The sequence below is a fragment of the Sapajus apella genome, unplaced genomic scaffold, assembly GCF_009761245.1.
Source record: "Sapajus apella isolate SASKATOON/1434 unplaced genomic scaffold, GSC_monkey_1.0 scaffold85, whole genome shotgun sequence".
NCBI lineage: Eukaryota > Metazoa > Chordata > Mammalia > Primates > Cebidae > Sapajus > Sapajus apella.
Window position 1 is genome coordinate 7,173,680 of NW_022437025.1, and position 18,798 is coordinate 7,192,477.

Consider the following 18,798-nt stretch of genomic DNA (forward strand, 5'->3'; position numbering starts at 1 on the left):
TTACTTTACGCCTCAATTGAGGTAGACTCACTCTCCCAGTCACATGTACCATTGGCCAGCATATGTTTCTGAAAGGGATGGCTGAGAGAAGAATGCCCCATTAAGCGAGGAGGAAAAGAAAGGCTATAGATGGCTTTCAAAATCTCTCCCAGAGAGTGGAATGGAAATTCTCAGCCTCTGTGGAAACATGAGGGGTAGGCTATACATATATCCTTGTATGACTAGTAAGTTATGCCTAAATTAAATTTGGTTTGGAAGTGTGTAACAAAAGCAGTGAATCTGGATGGGTATATTAACACCAACATCATCAACAACAACATCAACATTAATAACACCAACAACATTATCACATCAACAATAGCAGCACAGCAGCAGTAACAACAGCAGCAACAACAATAATACAGTAGCATCTCAGCAACAGGAATAAAATCGCAACAATAGCACTGCCAACCACATCAGCCAGAGCATTGACAGTAACAATGCAACAGCACCGTCACAATATCCACAGTGAAGCATCAACAGCATCATCACAACACCCATAGTAATGTCAACAGCACCATCAGAACACCCGCAGTAATAGTAGCAACAGCATCAAGACAACATGTACAGAAACTGTGTCTAGAGCATCACTATTCCACAGTAACAACATCACCAACAACATAACAGTATCAGAGAAACATCAACAGCATCATCACAATACCCACAGTAACAATGTTAATGTCATCACAACATCCATAGTAACAGTGTCAATAGCATCATGACAACACCCACAGTAACAGTGTCAACAGCATTATCACAACATTCATAGTAACAATGTCAGCAGCACTGTCACAACACCCACAGTAATAATGTCAATAGCATCAACAAAACATCTGCAGTAACATCATCACAACATCCACAGTAACACTGTCAACAGCATCACCACAACATCCACAACAACAATGTCAACAGCATCATCACAGCAACAGTAGCAGCACATCAGCAGCAACAACTGCCACAAAATGGCAATAACAGCGGCATCAAAGATATTAAGAACACTAGCAAAAACATTGTCATCAACAACAGCAAAAACATCAGCAGCAACATAACCTGCAGTAACAACAGCAAAAACAGCAGTATCAGCAGCAGCAGAAACAGTAACAAAAACGGCAACAACCCCATCGACAGCAATGACAACGCTAGGTAGCATTTACAGAGTGCTTATCTCACAGCAGACTCCAGGCTAAGTGCTGAACATGCATGATCTTACCTAACCCTCACAGGATTTATCTTAAACAGTGGAACAGAGAGAGACTGTAGATGGAATTATGCCCATGAGATAGGTGTAATCCAGTAACAAAGGACTCAGTTGTTGAGCTGGGAAGGTCTGGGTTCTAATCCAGGTTATTTTACTACCTAAGCAACCTCAGGCAAGCTCTTTAATCTTCCTGCATTTTAACTTGTAATCTCTAAACAGGAAAAACAATCTACACTCTGGATTTGTTGTGAGGACTCAGTGAGGTCATGGGGTGATGTATTGACGTTTTCCCAGGGGGTCCCCTGTTTGGGAAGACATCTTGTCAAATCAGACTCAAGAGTAACTACAGGGAGGATGCGGTCGTGGCTCTGCCCACCCTCTCTCTTTTCCAGTATTCTTTATCTTTCATCGTGTTGGTTTCTCCCAGCTGGGAGCCAGCAGAAAAGCTCAGAAGGGTGCGAAAATACAGCCTTTCATCTCCTAAGGTTGTCATCCTCAGCTTTTTGCCAATGATCAGTTCTTTTTTCCTAGGGAAGATAAAAAAGAAAGCACATAAAAACCCCACAAACAAAAACACATCAGACACAATTCTATTTACTCAAGGCAGAGTCTCTGGAGACTACCTTCTAAGGGGAAGACAGAGGGAATTGGACCTTTGCTCAACTTGGAGCAGGCTCTGCATGTTTGTTCTTAGGAGGCTTGGCACAAAGGCAAAGGTTGGCTGTCCACCTGCCATTAAATGTGGACACATTTTCCTTAGGCTCTGTGTCTGAAGGCAGCACAACAGTGCTACTAGAATGAGCACCAAAGAGGATGGCTGAAGCAACTCCCCCACCTTGCTGACAATTCACCTATGAATGTAGGTACTCACCCCTCCTTCTGTGCCAGGTATCCAATCAATAAAATGATAGTTATTCTTCCCCATTAGCTTCATGAAGTCAAAGGTTGCTTTGTCTGGTTCATGACCGTACTCATCATTACTGTTTTCCCCAGTAGGTCTTATTCTCCCAGAAGCAGAGCCTGAGCCAAGGATTCAATGCAAGGGATTTGTTTGAGGAAGTGCTCCTGAGATGTACCAGTGTGGCAGTGGTGACCGGGGGCGGGGGGAATAATAGGGGAGGAGAAGAGACCCAACCAGTGTGCCATCTTGGGTGACACCCCAGCCTCATCCTGGTCTTGAGTGGTGTGTTGAAGCAGAGATATCTCAGAGTTTGTCCTGTCCAAGGCACAGGTGCTGGGCTTTTGTATTTCCACATTGGTCAGTCACTGGCTCTGGGTTGACAGGGATGGGAAGGGCTGGGAATGAGTTGCCAAGTTGTTCCAGCTCTCCAGGGAAGGCCCCAATGCTCGAGGCAAACCTTTAGCAGCAAGGCATACAGGGACTGGGCTGGATGCACAGAGCTGGTAAAAGGCTTCAGAGGGGATTTGAGCTGGGCACCAACAGGCTCTGCTATGTTTTTCTTTAATCCAAGAATTGAGAAAGAAAGAAGTGAGAAAAATAGGATTGTATTGATTCTTTTCATGCAGACTCTGTGATCTGGACAGAAAGTGACCCTCATTGATGCATTCCAGTTGAGTAAGCATTGGAGACAGTCACACTGGAGTTTGGGTCAAAGGTCCAGCTGGCAGCAAAGCATTCCAGCTCTGCCTTGTCTGCAGTGTCTGCAGTTCCTGTATGTGGAGGGTAGAAGGCTGGTGTTCCCAGGTCTCCTTTTATATAATTATAAAACAAGCTTTTATAATTATAAAAGCAATGCATGAAAATAAGCAAAAGCCAACATTCCTGAAGGGGCTAAAATATTCTATTTTGGTAGGTTGACTATTTCAGTTAAAGGCACTTCACTTGAAGAGCAGCAGGTGCAAGGAGATCAGTCTGAACTTTATTTTTTTAAAAGCAGAAGATGAAATTCTCATGTGAAAGATGTCTTCTCTACACTAGAAAACAGGCAAGGCTCTCTTATCATCAAGGACAAGAAAGTTTAAGTGGAACGATTTCTGTACAAACAAGCCTGTTCAACTAACTCCTATCACTCTGGCTACTTCTCTACCCAGTTAACCACCCTAGCCCATGTTTACAGTTTACTATTCTTTGTCAAAGCTGGTATAGAATTAACTGACTCTGACAGCTTCTTTGGGTCTTTATTTCTTGATGAAGCTCCTATGCCGTGTAAAACTTGCACTGTGCTTTTCTCCTGTTCATCTATGTTATGTCAATCTAATTCTAGGACCCACCTGGGACCCTAAAAGGGTGAAGGAAGACTTTTCTGTCCCAACAGTTCTTGTCCCGTCCTAACAGGCTGGGCACCCCTGACTCCCTCTGGAGCCTGCAGATAGGATCCCGAGGGGCCTAGTGAATGATGGAAGAAGGTAGGAAATCTTACCAAGGTGAGCTCTCCTGGATTTCTGTCCATAGTGTGCTGTCCAAAGAAGAAGATAATTTTTGCTTGTTCCTTCCTTCCCAAATTCAATTGACAGGAAAAAAAATTATAAAAATTGGTTCTTTGAATTGTGAGTCTTATGAATGTGCTTCTGGGTATCCATTGGTAACTGATCCACAGCCTCCCAGGAGTCCTTCTTTTTCTTATCTTTGTCTTTTGTGTGGGTTGTCATGAGGAAAATTATAATTGGATTTGAGGTAGGAGGCTGGCAGGACTTGTTTTCTGGTCATGACCCCGCTGATCTGGTTGAAAGGATGTGGCTGAAACAGAATGCAGTGAAGAAGCCAGCCAAAATAAGCAGATGGCCGTGAAAGTGACCGCTAGTTGCCCTTACTACTCATTAGCATAAAGACATTCCCATGGCGCCATGAAAGTTTACACATGCCATGGCAACGGGTCATAATAATGGCCTGGAAGTTACCATATATGATTCTGGAAGCTCTCTGCCCCTTTTCCAGAATGTTCTGAATAATCCATCTCTTAATTAGCATATAATTAAAAGTGGGTATAAATACAGCTGCCAACAGCTTATGTGTTGCTGACTCTGGGTGCACTGCTTATGGGTAGCCCTGCTCTGCAAGGAGCAGCACTGGCTCAATAAATGTTGCTTTCTCTCACCACTGGCTCACCCTTGAATTCTGAGATAACAGTTTTTTCCTGGGTGAAGCCAAGAACCCTCTCAGTTTGATCCCCAATTTTGAGGCTCACCTGTCCTGCATAAGACTCTCCTTCATCATCTTTTAAGTCATAGGAGCTTGGCTTTGTAATCAGTGAAAATGTGCTCTCTGGTTTCCACCAGCCTGGGGCCCAAGCTGTTGGACTTATACCAGGCAGTTAGCCAGCTCCCCAGGATTCTGCAGCATGGAGTGTCTTTTTGTATGACCTTGCCAGCTCCCAGGAGAGTTTGTCTTAATTGCCTCAGCCTTTGTTGCCTTGTTAACAATGACAGTCTTTACTTTCTTAGATATCCTTGGAGGAAACTTTGACTTTCTGGGCGGGGTGGGGGGGTACTTTTGTATCCTTTTTAGGGATGCCTCTTATGTCCCTGATTAAGCCATAAAAGGATAATCAGTTTTGAGTCAAAATTGAAGTAAGCATATCTTTGAAGATTTGAACTTTTCTATCTAAAAGTATTTTTTTTTTTTAAAGAGAGTTTTTATCCTGTCCTAGTGGTACCTATGTGATGATTTGACTTAAAAGAAAAAAAAAAAAGTACATAAACTGTTATCTCAGAAAAAGAGAAACTAACCCAAGTGTTTTTCAAGTTCACATGGTTTTAGCTAATCTTTGATAAATAAAAACCTATTTAAAGTTTGTTGATTTAATTAAAGCAGGCATGTTTTCTGCATTGTCAACATTAAATATAATGCACACATACAAATTCTTCTGCCTGGACTTACTAATCTAAAAGGTTATGTATGTTTAAGAGTATAAAATTATAAATTCAACCTAAGAACAAAATATTTAATAAAAGGTAAGTTGCTTGATGTACAAAAAAATGACAATTTAAAAAATTGAAAAGAGCCATATGTTGTAACTTTTGTCTTTGTCTCTTTGATTTTTTTGATACTTGACTTGTCTATAAGAAAATAAGATAATAACTAGCTTTGCTTAATGTCTCATGAAGCCTTCATTAACAATTCAGACATAATTGTTAAAACCAAGTAGACTTAATAAATGTAAGCAGGACAAAAGCTTATAAATAACGCTTTCAACAATGATTATGTTTTATAAAATAAGTGTACTTAGTTTCCAAAATATTTTTTGCAAGTTAAAACCTTAAAACTATACTAGGTTAAATTAAATGATTGACAATTTGTTGAATATCTAGATCATTTCCAAATAAGATATAATGCTGAAACCTTAATTGCTGAACATAAGTGTAACCTATTCTTTTGACTTCTTATTACAGAATAACCAAAGATATTTGGGTCTGTTGATAAATATGTCCTGTGCCACACTGAAAAATTGTACAGCAATGAAGCATACGTATTCCTAGAAGTAATGAAATAATGTATTCACAAATCCATAGATGTTTACAATTGCTTATTTCCTGGCTTTCTAGTTTTTACTAGAAATTAAAGTCACTAAGAGGTAAGAATTCTAATACAAAAACTGCTAGAAATCATAAAGGAAATACCTCAGTATGAAAAGCTACAATGAAAGTGAGATGTTGTAAGGTATAAAGAAAGATGTGTTTTTTTGCTGTTGTTGAGGAAAAGAATAATTTTGTCAGTTTTGAGGTTCCAAAGGTTGTTTCAGATGGATCAATGAATAAAGAATAAGACCTGGACGGACATAAAATGTTAGAGAGAGAGAGCGAAATAGAGACTCTTATAAAGCCAAGCTGACTAAACTGAATGACTTTATTATAAGGGTTTTAAAAATGACCTTTAATATCATAAGCAAACTGATGCAAAACTAGAATTTTGTCTTCTCAATTAAAAGGACAAAACTTTTTTGGAACACTGATCTGCTCTTGATAAGAGACTTATAAAAACGGGCTTCGTTTGTTTTGTTTGAGACGTGTCTCACTCTGTTACCCAGGCTGGAGTGCAGTGGCGTTATCTCTGCTCTGCAGCCTCCACTTCCGGGGTTCAAGCAATTCTCCTGCCTCAGCCTCCTGAGTAGCTGGGATTATAGGCGTGCACCACCATGCCCAGTTAATTTTTGTAATTTTAGTGGAGACAGGGTTTTGCCGTGTTGGCCAGGCTGGTCTGGGACTCCTGATCTCACATGATTTGCCTGCCTTGACCTCCCAAAGTGCTGGGATTTCAGGCATGAGCCACTGCACCCGGCCAAAGTGTTTTCTTTTATGCTTGAAATAATTTGCCTAGAAAACAGAAATTTTGTGTTCGATCAAAATAATTTTCTGTCCTTCTTATTGTCTTCATTGTCTTTGATTACTTAAGTAAACTAAGTTTTCTCAATATTGAAAAAGCTGAAGTTTTTTTTTTTTAAAAAGAACGATGTAACTTTCTCTATTTGCCTCTGAAATCTTCTGTCACTTTGATATTATTTCATGACCTATGATCATGTTTTAATTAATTACTTCAACTTTTTGACATTTTTGACAAACTTTCCAAAATCAAATTCTAAATTAAATCTATTTGACCTTGAGCTAACTTTAGAATTTTCCAGATGGGTATCTGGAGGATTATAAAATATTTGTTTTCTCTCCTTATAGAAAGAGATATTAAACTAATTAAGCTTATTTGACATATTAAAGTATAGGAAAACATAGTGAAAATGATATTTAACCTTCATGTTATATTTATATGAACGTATATCATTAATATGTGTTCTAAAAATTACGTAAAATTTCTAGAAATATGATATGTTCTAATACATTATCAGTAATGATTCTAGTTAACATGTTAAAATGTTGCATGTCATAGAAATAACCAAATTCCTTGTCAATTTCATCATTATTATCGTGAACTCTTATCAGACCCTTAACCATGGCCTTTCTGAGTCTTCTGTTATTCACAGATGACTGTTGTTTATTTTGATTCTTCCTAAAGGCATTTACAATCAGCTACTGTCCAAAGTTGCTGCTCTTTCAAACAGAATCATAGAAAAAGCCTCTGACAAGTACTCTAAAATGTAGGTTTCCAATAACTTCAAGGCCAGACTGGAAGAGTTTCCAGAACTCCAATGAAGAAACCAATAGGCTCGTGAAAGTGTTACCACAAAATCAAGCAGAATAAGAGTTAATTACGTGGGACTAAACAAACTGATGAAGATAATTATTTATGACTTCTGTCCGAAACACTGGTGATGCTTTCACATTATGCTTTACAGTTTAACAAAAATTTTCTCTTTTTTTTCTCTTAACAATGTATAGCTTATGGCAAGTTAGTAAGGCATACCTGAGTAAACACAAAGGAGACATTTATCTTTTCTTCCTACGAGATCGCCTCCTCCACCAATTTAGAAACTCTCCATGAATATTCTTATTCTTATGGCAATATAGTTGCCTACGTGAGTTCAATAAGAATCTGTTCTCTTTATAACGGGACATAATTGGAAACATTGGTTATACTATTAAGGCTTCGACTGGAATATCACATTTCCAGATATGAATAGTCAACTTTAAGGAAGTAAAGTTGTCTTTATGGATCCAATGCTTATAAAGCTTTCTTGGAAAAGCTGGCCTTGTATGTGGCTTTAAAAGGCTCTTGGCTTGATAGCTGTGTAAGGAATGTCACTTTCCGACAGGCCCCAAACCCTGAGGATATTTTGAGAACCTCAAGAAGAAAGGAATTCACCAAATTTATGGGGTATCACAGATGACATCTAATGCTAAGTGCTTGACTTGGCTTCCTAGCCTTTAGAGGCTTTTAAATGTGCAATCTGAGGTTATAGCAAAGTAGACTTTTAACAAAAAGCCTAGGCTGGGGGCAGTGGCTCATGCCTGTAATCCCAGCACTTTGGGAGGCCAAGGTGGGTGGATCACCTGAGGTCAGGAGCTCGAGACCAGCCTGAACAACCCGGTGAAACCTCATCTCTACTAAAAATACAAAAATTAGCTGGGTGTGGTGGTGGGTGCCTATAATCCCAGCTACTTGGGAGGCTGAGGCAGGAGAATCACTTGAACCTGGAGGCAGAGGTTGCCGTGAGCTGAGATTGTGCCACTGCACTCCAGCCTGGGCAACAGAGTGAGACTCTTGAAAGAAGAAAGAAAGAGAGAGAGAAAAAGAGATGAAGGAAGGAAGGGAGGGAGGGAGGAAGGAAGGAAGGAAGGAAGAAAGGAGGGAGGGAGAGAAGGAAGGAAAGAAAGAAGGAAAAGAAAGAAAGGAGGGAGGGAGGGAGGGAAGGAAGAAAGGAAGGAAGGGAAAGAAGGAAGGAGCGAGCCTAAATGATCCATCACTATTCTTGATGCACTTATGTAAATAATCAGCCCAAGTTTAATGAGGCTACATTATTTTACTCACAAATCAGTTTTATGTTGATTACCTTTGGTAAAAATGGGGTGATTGTGTTGCAGAACTTTTCCTTAGTTCAGCTGAAGACAGGGGTTCTTATCACATGGCTACGAAAATTTAAGCTTACAGACAATTTGAAGGGTGAGCAGGGCAGGGTTTTATTGGGAGAAAAGGAAAAAAATCGGGGAACATGGACTCTGCAAGGCCAGAGTTCCTCTAGTATGCCTCCCACCTCGCAGCTTGAATCCCAGATCCCACACAGGAAGAGGAGGGGCCAGGCTCTTCCCTGCTGCAAACAGCCCGAACTTCCGCGGCTGTACCCAGTGCACGTTCCCAGTGCACAGCCAGTTGGAATTTTGCCAGGGACCCTCTTCCACTTAGTGGTCTCAATTTTAGAGAGAAAAGAATATATTTCAGAAGAACACTATAATGTATCCATTATTACATGGATACCGTAGTCCTGCTCATTGTTTTTGAGGTTTTTATTTACCTGTAACACTGACTAGATACTGAATTCTTCTAGTTTCCTCCAGTATCTGGCTATTAGTATCCAAACTAATATTTCCAATTTTCTCCCACCCTTCTGACTTGGAATCACTAAAAATTTAAATTGTCTTTTTCCAGAATCCCTGCAAGCTGAAACTGGACACTTTGATACAGACTTCAGAAAACTCACTGTAACCGCTCATATATGAACAACTTTTTCAACATGCAAACACCAAACCAGGGAGACCTGCCAGGTTGCCACCGCCTGCCCCACTCCAGTTGGAGATTCTTTGAACCCACCATCTAGAAATCTCAACAACTGCCCTCTGGACTCAAAAACTTAAAAGCAGAAGATGAAATTCCCATTTGAAAAATGTCCTCCCTACACTAGAGAAAAGGCAACATTCTTTGTTTGTTTCTTTTTTTAATATATTTTATGGCACTTTAGGTTCTGGGGTATATGTGCAGAACATGCAGGATTGTTGCATAGGTACGTACGTGGCAATGTGGTTTGCTGCCTCCATCCCCCCATCATCTGTATCTGGCATTTCTTCACATGTGATCCCTCCCCAACTCCCTACCCCCCACTGTCCCTCCCCTTGTCCCCCCCAACAGACCCCAGTGTGTGATGCTGCCCTCCTTGTGTCCATGTGTCCTCACTGTTCAACACCCCCCTAAGAGTGAGAACATGAGGTGTTTGATTTTCTGTTCTTGTGTCAGTTTGCTGAGAATGATGGTTTCCAGATTCATCCATGTCCCTACAAAGGACACAAACTCATCATTTTTGATGGCTGCATAATATTCCATGGTGTATATGTGCCACATTTTCCTTGTCCAGTCTATCATCAATGGGCATTTGGGTTGGTTCCAGGTCTTTGCTATTGTAAACAGTGCCACAGTGAATGTAGGTGTGCATGTGTCTTTATAACAGAACCATTTATAATTGTTTATAAGGCAACATTCTTATCAAGGACAAGATAGTTGAGGCTGAAGGAATTCTGTGCAAACAAGCTTTGTTAAACTAACCCCTGCTATCCTGGCTACTTTACCCAATTAACCGCCCAAGCCCAGGACACTGCCTTATTGCATGTTTACAGTTTGCTATTCTTTGTTCAGTCTTGTGACTGACTGAAACTACTTCTTTGGGTCTCTGTTTCTTTATAAAGTTTTCCATGCCATACAAAACTTGTGTTACTCTATCTTCTGTCAATTTATTTCTGGAACTCAGCCAGGCTCTTAAGAGGACAAAGGGGAGTTTTCCCCACAGCAGTTTCCCACAGCAGTAAATGGGATGAAATGAAAAATAAATTCTCCCCCTTGCCACTACGCCACCTCCAGATGAGCCCCACAGCAGAAATGCTGTTTAACTGTTTCTGCTTTTACTTTTTCTGTTTATCATCTTTATCGCCCAGTTTCATATGTTCATATCTGTGTGCTTTGACAATTATATACACATACTTTTTGATATTATCCACACCATGGAATATTATGCAGCCATCAAAAACGATGAGTTAGGGTCCTTTGTAGGGACATGGATGAACCTGGAAACCATCATTCTCAGCAAACTGACAGGAGAGCAGAAGATCAAACACCGCATGTTCTCACTCTCAGGCGGGTGTTGAACAATGAGAACACATGGACACAGGGAGGGGAGCACTACACACTGGGGTCAGTTGGGGGAAAATAGGGGAGGGAGGGTGGGGGGTGGGAAGCTGGGGAGAGATAGCAAGGGGAGAAATGCCAGATGTAGGTGATGGGGAGGAAGGCAGCAAATCACACTGCCATGTGTGTTCCTATGCAACAATTCTGCATGTTCTTCACATGTACCCCAAAACCTAAAATGCAATAAAATAAATAAATGGGAAAAAAAAAAAGAAGAGATCTTTTTCAATGTAAAGAAGAAGTGGATAATATCAACTTGCTCTATAATCTACATTCCCTACCCTCCTACATTTTTTTAGTTTTCTCAATTCGGTTTCTTATTGAAACTAGAGGTAGACTGACGGTAAATAGAAAGTAGTTTAAGGTTTCTCAGTCTCCTTCCAAGGTTCTGGGCCTAAGTTTGAATTTCCAATATGTACTCATGTTCTTTAAAGAGAGCCCCTAAGTTACATAAGCTGCAGCCATTCAAAATCTAGCTCTGCCCATTAACTTTATAAAGTCAGTATAACAACACTAACAGGATGTAATCGCCATCATATAATGGCGATTGTGATAAACTCTACTTCTTATATCATCACCTTGAAAGTGTTCCTGTGAACTCCCATTGTGAAAAATGAGTTGCTTAGCACATTGCCAATTCTTTCTCTTTACTTGTGACTTTTATCAGCTACCTCACAAGTACATCCTCGTTACTGAATACAAGGAAAACATCTGTGCTTTGTCTGTGGTTTGATTCTAAAATTTTTTAAGCCATTAAAAGCTTTTGTAATGTTATATTTATATGAATATTTTTATGGTTTGGCTGTGTCCCCACCCCAATCTCATCTTAAGTTGCAGCTCCCATAATTCCCACATGTTCTGGGAGGGACCCAGTGGGAGGTAATTAAATCATGGAGATGGGTTTTCCCACGCTGTTCGCATGGTAGTGAGTTAGTTCTCATGAGAACTGATGGCTTTATAAAGGGCGATTCCCCTGCACACACTCTCTTGCCTGCTATCATGTAAGACATACCTTTGCTCCTCCTCCACCTTCTGCTATGATTGTGAGGTCTCTCCAGCCATGTGGATCTGTGAGTCCATGAAACCTCTTTTTCTTTATAAGTTACCCGGTCTCAAAACTTTCTTCATAACAGTATAAAAATGGACTAATACAGTAAATTGGTACTGGTAGAGTAGGGTACTGCTGTTAAGATACCTGAAAATGTGGGAGTGACTTTGGAACTGGCTAGAACAGTTTGGAGGGCCCAGAAGAAGACAGGGAGATGTGGGAAAGTCTGGAACTTCCTGAGGAGTTGTTGAATCATTTTGACCAAAAAGTCCAGTCTCAGGTGATCTCATGGAGATAAGAAACTTGTTTGGAACTGGAGTAAAGGTCACTATTGCTATGCAAAGAGACTGGTGGCATTTTGGTCCTGCCCTACAGATCTATGGCACTTTGAATTTGAGAGATGATTGAGGGTATCTGGAGGAAGATATTTCTAGGCGGCAAAGTATTCAGGAGGAAGCAGAGCATAAAAGTTTGAAATATTTGCAGCCTGATGATGCAGAAGAAAAGAAAAACCCATTTTCTGGGGAGAAATTCAAGCCCACTGCAGAAATTTGCATAAGCAACCTGGAGCCAAATGTTAATCAGGAAGACAATGCGGAAAATGTCTCCAGCCCATCCCATCACAGGCCCAGAGGACTAGGAGGGAAAAATGGTTTCCTGGGCCAGGCCCAAGGCATTGCTGCTTTGTGCAGTCTCAGGACTTGGTGCCCTACATCTTAGCCATGACTTAAAGGAGCCAACGTGTAGCTCAGGCCATTGCTTCAGAGGATGCAAGCCCCAAGCCTTGGTGGCTTCCACATGGTGTTGAGCCTTTGGGTGCACAGAAGTCAAGAATTTAGGTTTGGGACCCTCCACTTGGATTTCAGAGGATGTATGGAAACACCTGGATGTCCAGGCAGAGGTGTGTTGCAGGGGCAGAGTCCTCAGTGGAGAACCTCTGCTAGGGCAGTTGCAGAAGGGAAATGTGGGGTGGGAGCCCCCGCACAGAGTCCCCACTGGGACATTGCCTAGTGGAGCAGAGTCCTCACTGGGATACTGTCCTAGTGGGCCACTGTCTAATGAAGCCCCCACACACAGTCCCCACTGGGACACTGCCCAGTGGACACTGCCTAGTGGAGTGAGAAGAGGGCAACTGTCCTTTAGACCACAGAATGGTAGGCCAACAGCTTGCACCATGCATCTGGAAAAGCTACATTCAATGCCAGCCTGTGAAAGCAGCCAGGAGTGGGGGCTGTACCTTGCAAAACCACAGGACCAGAGCTTCCCAAGACTGTGAGAACCCACCTCTTGCATCACTGTGACCTGGGTATGAGACATGGAGTCAAAGTAGATTATTTAGGAGCTTTAGGATTTGGTTGCCCCTGGATTTTGGACTTGCATGAGGCCTGTAGACCCTCCATTTTGGCCAATTTCTCCCATTTGGAATGGGTGTGTTTAACCAATGCCTGTACCCCCATTGTATGTAGGTTTTGATTTGCATTTGTCTGATGATTAGTGATGCTGAACATTTTTTCTTATGTTTTCTGGCTGTATGTCTTCTCTTAAGAAGTGTCTGTTTATGTTTTTTGCCCATTTTTAATTGGAGCTACGTGTTTTTTGCTTGTTGATTTGTTTAATTTCTCTATGAACTCTGAATATTAACTTCCTTTTGATTTTACTGGATCATAAACAGAAGGGACTTGACTCATCTTAGATGAGAGCTTGAACTGTGAATTTTTGAATTAATGCTGAAACAAGTTAAGATTTTGGGGGACTGTTGGGAAGGTATGACTGGTTTTGAAATGTGAGGGCATTAGATTTGGGAAGGGCCAGGGGCAGAATGATATGGTTTGACTGTGTCCCCACCCAAATCTCATCTTGAATGGTAGCTCCTATAATTCCCATGGGTCATGAAATGGATCTGGTGGGAGGTAATTGAATCGTCGGGGTGGGTCTTTCATGTGGTGCTTTCGTGATAGTGAATAAGTCTAATGAAATCTGGTGGTTTCGTAAAGGGCAATTCTCTTGCACACACTCTCTTGCCTGCCACCATGTAAGACATGTCTTTGCTCCTCCATCACCTTCCATCATGATTGTGAGACCTTCCCATCCATATGGAACTGTGAGTCCATTAAACCTCTTTTCTTTTTAAATTACCCAGTCTCCAGTATTTCTTCATAGCAGTATAAAAATGACTAATACATCTACTGAGCCAAGTAGTTTGGTTAGACCCAAGAAGATGAAGCCACTGGTGAAAGTAGCAGATTAGAAAGGTGGCTTAAGCCTAGGTTTGAGGTCTGGTGTTTTCTTTTACTAGCTGTGTGAAGGAAAGTCATTCCTCATCTCTGTGCCTTAGTTCCTTTTCTATAAAATAGAAATCCTGACTTCCTGCATCTCATCAGGTTGTGAAAACTTTGTATGTATGTGTGTGCAAATTGCTTAGTACACTGCTTAGCATATAGTGAACACACCTCATCTTTAATATTATTGATCTTCTGTGTCTCAATTTCCAAATCACATTTTTCTCATAGTCCCTTTTTATTTCAACTTTTATTTTAGATACAGAGAGCATATGTGCCAATTTGTTACATGGGGATATTGTGTGATGCTGGGGTTTGATGTATGAATCCCTTCACTCTGGTAGTGAGCATAGTACCCAATAGGTAGTTTTTTTTTTTTTTTTTTTTTTTTTAACCCATCCCCTCCTCCACCAACTGGTAGTCCACAGTGTCTATTGTTCCCATATTTATGTCCATGTGTGCTCAATGCTTAGCTATCATTTATAAGTGAAAATATGCAGCATTTGGTTTTCTATTCTTGTATTAATTTGTTTAGGATTAGAGCCTCCAGCTCCATCCATGTTGCTGCAAAGAACATGATTTCATTCTTTTTGTATATCTGCATGGTATTCCATGGTGTATATTTACCACATTTTCTTTCTTTCTTTCTTGTTTTGTTTTGTTTTTTGTTTTTTAGAGACAGGTTAGCTCTGTTGCCTAGTTTGGAGTCCAGTGATGTGATCTTGGCTCACTGCAACATCCACCTCCCAGATTCAAGCCACTTTCATGCCCCAACCTCCTGAGTAGCTGGGATTACACAATGCCTAGCTAATTTTTGTATTTTTAGTAGAGATAAGGTTTCTTCATGTTGGCCAGGCTGGTTTTGAACTCCTGACCTCAAGTGATCCACCCACCTCAGGCTCCCAAAGTACTGGGATTATAGGCGTGAGCTGCCATGCCCAGCCTGTATCACATTTTCTTTATCCATTCTACCTTGTTGGGCAACGGACTGATTCCATGTCCTTGCTATTGTGAATAGCACAGCAGTGAATATGTAAGTGCATGTGTCTTTTTGGTAAAATGTTTTGTTTTCTTTTGGGTATATACCCAGTAATGGGATTGCTGGGTTGAATGTTAGCTGTGTTTTCAGGTTTGTTTTTTTGTTTGTTTGTTTGTTTTGAGAAATCTCCAGGCTGCTTCCCATAGTGGAAGTACTAACTTACTTTCTCACTAACAGTGAATAAGCATCCCCTTTCCTGTGTAGCCTCACCAGCATCTGTTGTTGTCTGGCCTTTTAATAATAGCCATTCTGACTGGTGTGAAATGGTATCTTGTTGTGGTTTTGATTTGCATTTATCTGATAATTAGTGATGCTGAGCATTTTCTCATGTTTTCTGGCTCTGTGTCTTCTTTTAAGAAGTGTCTGTTCATCTTTTTGCCCATTTTTAATTTGAGCTATGTGTTTTTTGCTTGTTGATTTGTTTACTTTCCCTATGAAATCTGAATATTAATCTTTTGTTGGATGTATAATTTATGAATATTTTTTCCCATTCTGTAGGTTGCCTGTTTTCTCTTTTGATAGTTTCTCTTACTATGCAGGAGATCTTTAGTTTAATCAGGTGCTACTTGTCAGTTTTTGTTTTTGTCGCAATTGCTTTTGGGGACTTAGCCAAAAATTATTTGCCAAGGCCAATATTGAGAAGAGTATTTTCTAGGTTGTCTTCCAGGATTTTTACAGTTTGAGGTTTTTACATTTAAATCTTTAATACTTTTTGAGTTAATTTTTTATATAGTAAAAGGTAGGGTATTTTAATCTTCTGCACATGAATAGTTATGCCAGCACCATTTATTGAATAGGGAGTCCTTTTGTTATTGCTTATTTTTGTCAGCATTCTTGAAGATGAGATGATTGTACATGTGCAGCTTGGTTTCTGAGTTTGTCATTCTGCTCCACTGGCCTATGTGTCCATTTTTGTACCAGTACTATGCTGTTTTGGTTACTGTGGCTTTATAGTATAGTTTAAGGTCAAACAATGTAATGCCACCAGCTTTGTTCTTTTTGCCTAGGATTGCTTTCGCTGTTTGGGCTCTTTCTTGGTTTCACATAAATTTTAGAATAGTTTTTTCCTAATTCTGTGAAGAATGATGTTGGTAGTTTGATAGAAATAGCACTGAATCTATGAATTTCTTTCAGCAGTATGGCCATTTTTATATTGATTCTTCCAATCCATGCGCATAGAATGTTTTTCCATTTATTTGTGTGGTCTCTGATTTCTTTCAGAAGTGTTTTGTAGTTCTCCTTGAAGAGATCTTTTGCCTCCTTTGTTAGCTGTATTCCTAGGTATTTCATTTTCTTTGTAGGTATTGTGAGATCATGTTCTTGATTTGGAACTCAGGCTGGACATTGTTGGTATATAGAAATGCTACAGGTTTTTTACATTGATTTTGTATCCCGAAACTTTATTAAATTCGCTTATCAATTCTAGGAGCTTTTTTGCAGAGTCTTCAGGATTTTCTAGATATAGAATCATATAATCAGCAAAGGGAGATAGCTTTTCTGTTTGAATGTCTTTTGTTTCTTTCTATTACCTAAATGGTCTGGCTAAGACTTCTAGTACTGTGTTAAATAGGAGTAGTGAGAGTGGGCATCCTTTTCTCGTTCCACTTCTCAAGGGGAATGGTTTGAGCTTTTGCCCTTTTGGTATGATGCTGGCTGTGGATTTGTCGTAGATGGCTTCTTATTATTTTGAGGTATGTTCCTGCAGTCCTCATGATGTTGAGAGTTTGTATCATGAAGGGATGCTAGATTTTATTGAAAGCTTTTTCTGGTGTTTACTGAGATGATGGAAGTTCTGTGGGATTTATTCTACTTATTCCTTCAGCTCTTTTATTCCATTTTCTATTTTGGCAATAATTGAAAAAGTTTTTGCTGACGCATAATAGATATGTATCGTCTCTGAGTACAAGTGATAATGTAATACATCCATATAATTTATGTGGTCTCTGATTTCTCCATGTACTTGGGATATCCATCACCTTTCAGAAATTCCTTCATATTCTTTCATTTGTTTTCAGAGTAGCTTGTTCTATTGTTTTACGGCTGCAATGTCTTCTCAAATCTTTTTGAGGAGATGAATTCAATCTTTTAAAGTTTTCTTCTCTTCTCCAAATCAACTATGTCATTTGTAGAGAGCTCCTCTGTGTGTATCCTGCCTGCTCCCTTTCTTTTGTGCTGTTGATTTTCCCTAATGCCTGGTTAATCCTGGCCTGTGCTTTTGATTGATTGATAATAGACCAAGCTGATGAACATAGGTGGCCCTGTGTGTTCTGCCATGCTTGTGTGTCTACATGTGGCCTCTCAGCTTCCCCAACAAGGGGAAGGTTGGCTGAGTTTTCCACTGGGGATAGGGCCTCTCAGCAGCAGGTTTGATGTCAGTCTGTACAGGCCAGGGTAGGCAGATGGGCTGATGCTTCTCCTTGCACATGTAAGCTCCACCAATGCCTACAATGAGGAATTTTGCCCTTCTTGGGAGTATCTTTCTGTTTCTTTAGAAAGCAGATTTCTAAGGTCAGTCTTAGAAAAAATGATGCTACTGCTTGGGTGAGGGTAGAGGGAATGACATCAAGGGGGCTGATGCCAGGCAGTTTTTTAAAAATAAAATTTTTTCAAAAGCTTTTTATTTTAAAATAATTTTAGTTTTATCAAAGAGCTACAGAGATTGCAACACCCTTCACTCACCTCCCCCTAATTCCAGCATCTTACACAACCATGGTACCTTTGTCAAAACTAGGAAGCTAGCATCGAGACGTTACTGTGAACTGAATTATAAACTTATTTGGATTTCACCAGTTTTTCCACTAATGTGCTTTCTCTGTGGCACGATCCAATGCAGGACACCTCATTGCATTTAACTGTCAGGTGACTTTCGTCTCTTCTCATCGGCGTAATTTCTTGTTTTGCTTTCTTATCTCTCATGATTTTGATACTTTTACTTTTGGTAAGTGATGGTCGCTTATTTTGTAAAATGTTCTTCAGCTGAAGTTTGTCAGATGTGTTTTCATTATTAGGCTGAAGCTGTGGATATTTTGGAAGTGTATGACAGAACCTAAATGCCCTTCCCATCATATTTTTTCAGGGGATACATGATATCAACATGACTTTTTCTGTCAATTGTATCTTTGATCACTTGGCTAGGTGGTGTCTGCTGGGTTCCTCCGCCATAACATCACGTGCTTTCCTTTTCCATGCTCTGTTTGTTAGAAGTGAGTCTCTGAGTCCAGCCCACAAGGTTCCAGGATGACTACCATGTTTTTCCTTGTACATCCCCCTGGCAACTCTTGATCGGTAGATAGATTGGTACCTCAACCAAGTTGGGTAATGAATGCATTTTTTGAGACTTTGGACATGAAAGATACAGTAGATAGCTTCTCTCCAGGTGCCTAATTTTTAGAATTAGAGACCCATCGAGGGCACCTTTTCAATCCATCATGTACAGAAAGCTAATTTTTGCGAAAAGGGGTTAACAATATTGACCTTGCAGAAATCTGAGGATCAAATGAGAGATCCGGGCAGAGCTGTAGCTCAGGGCCCAGCACGTGGTTGGTTCTCAATAAATGTTAGGTGCCTTTTGCTCAACCTCTTCTTGGGTCCTCCACCTCTGATGTATTGAAGCCTGGCAAGTTATAGTCACCATGGAGCACCAACAACCATGAGCTAATTGTGTTCACAGAATGGAATTTT

The 18,798-nt window shown here is 40.4% G+C and overlaps 1 pseudogene; it reads right to left on the minus strand.

Moving 5' to 3' along the window:
• Positions 1 to 2,792: 2,792 nt before the first annotated feature.
• On the minus strand, positions 2,793 to 4,043 carry LOC116533926 (annotated as a pseudogene).
• Between the last annotated feature and the right edge of the window lie 14,755 nt (positions 4,044 to 18,798).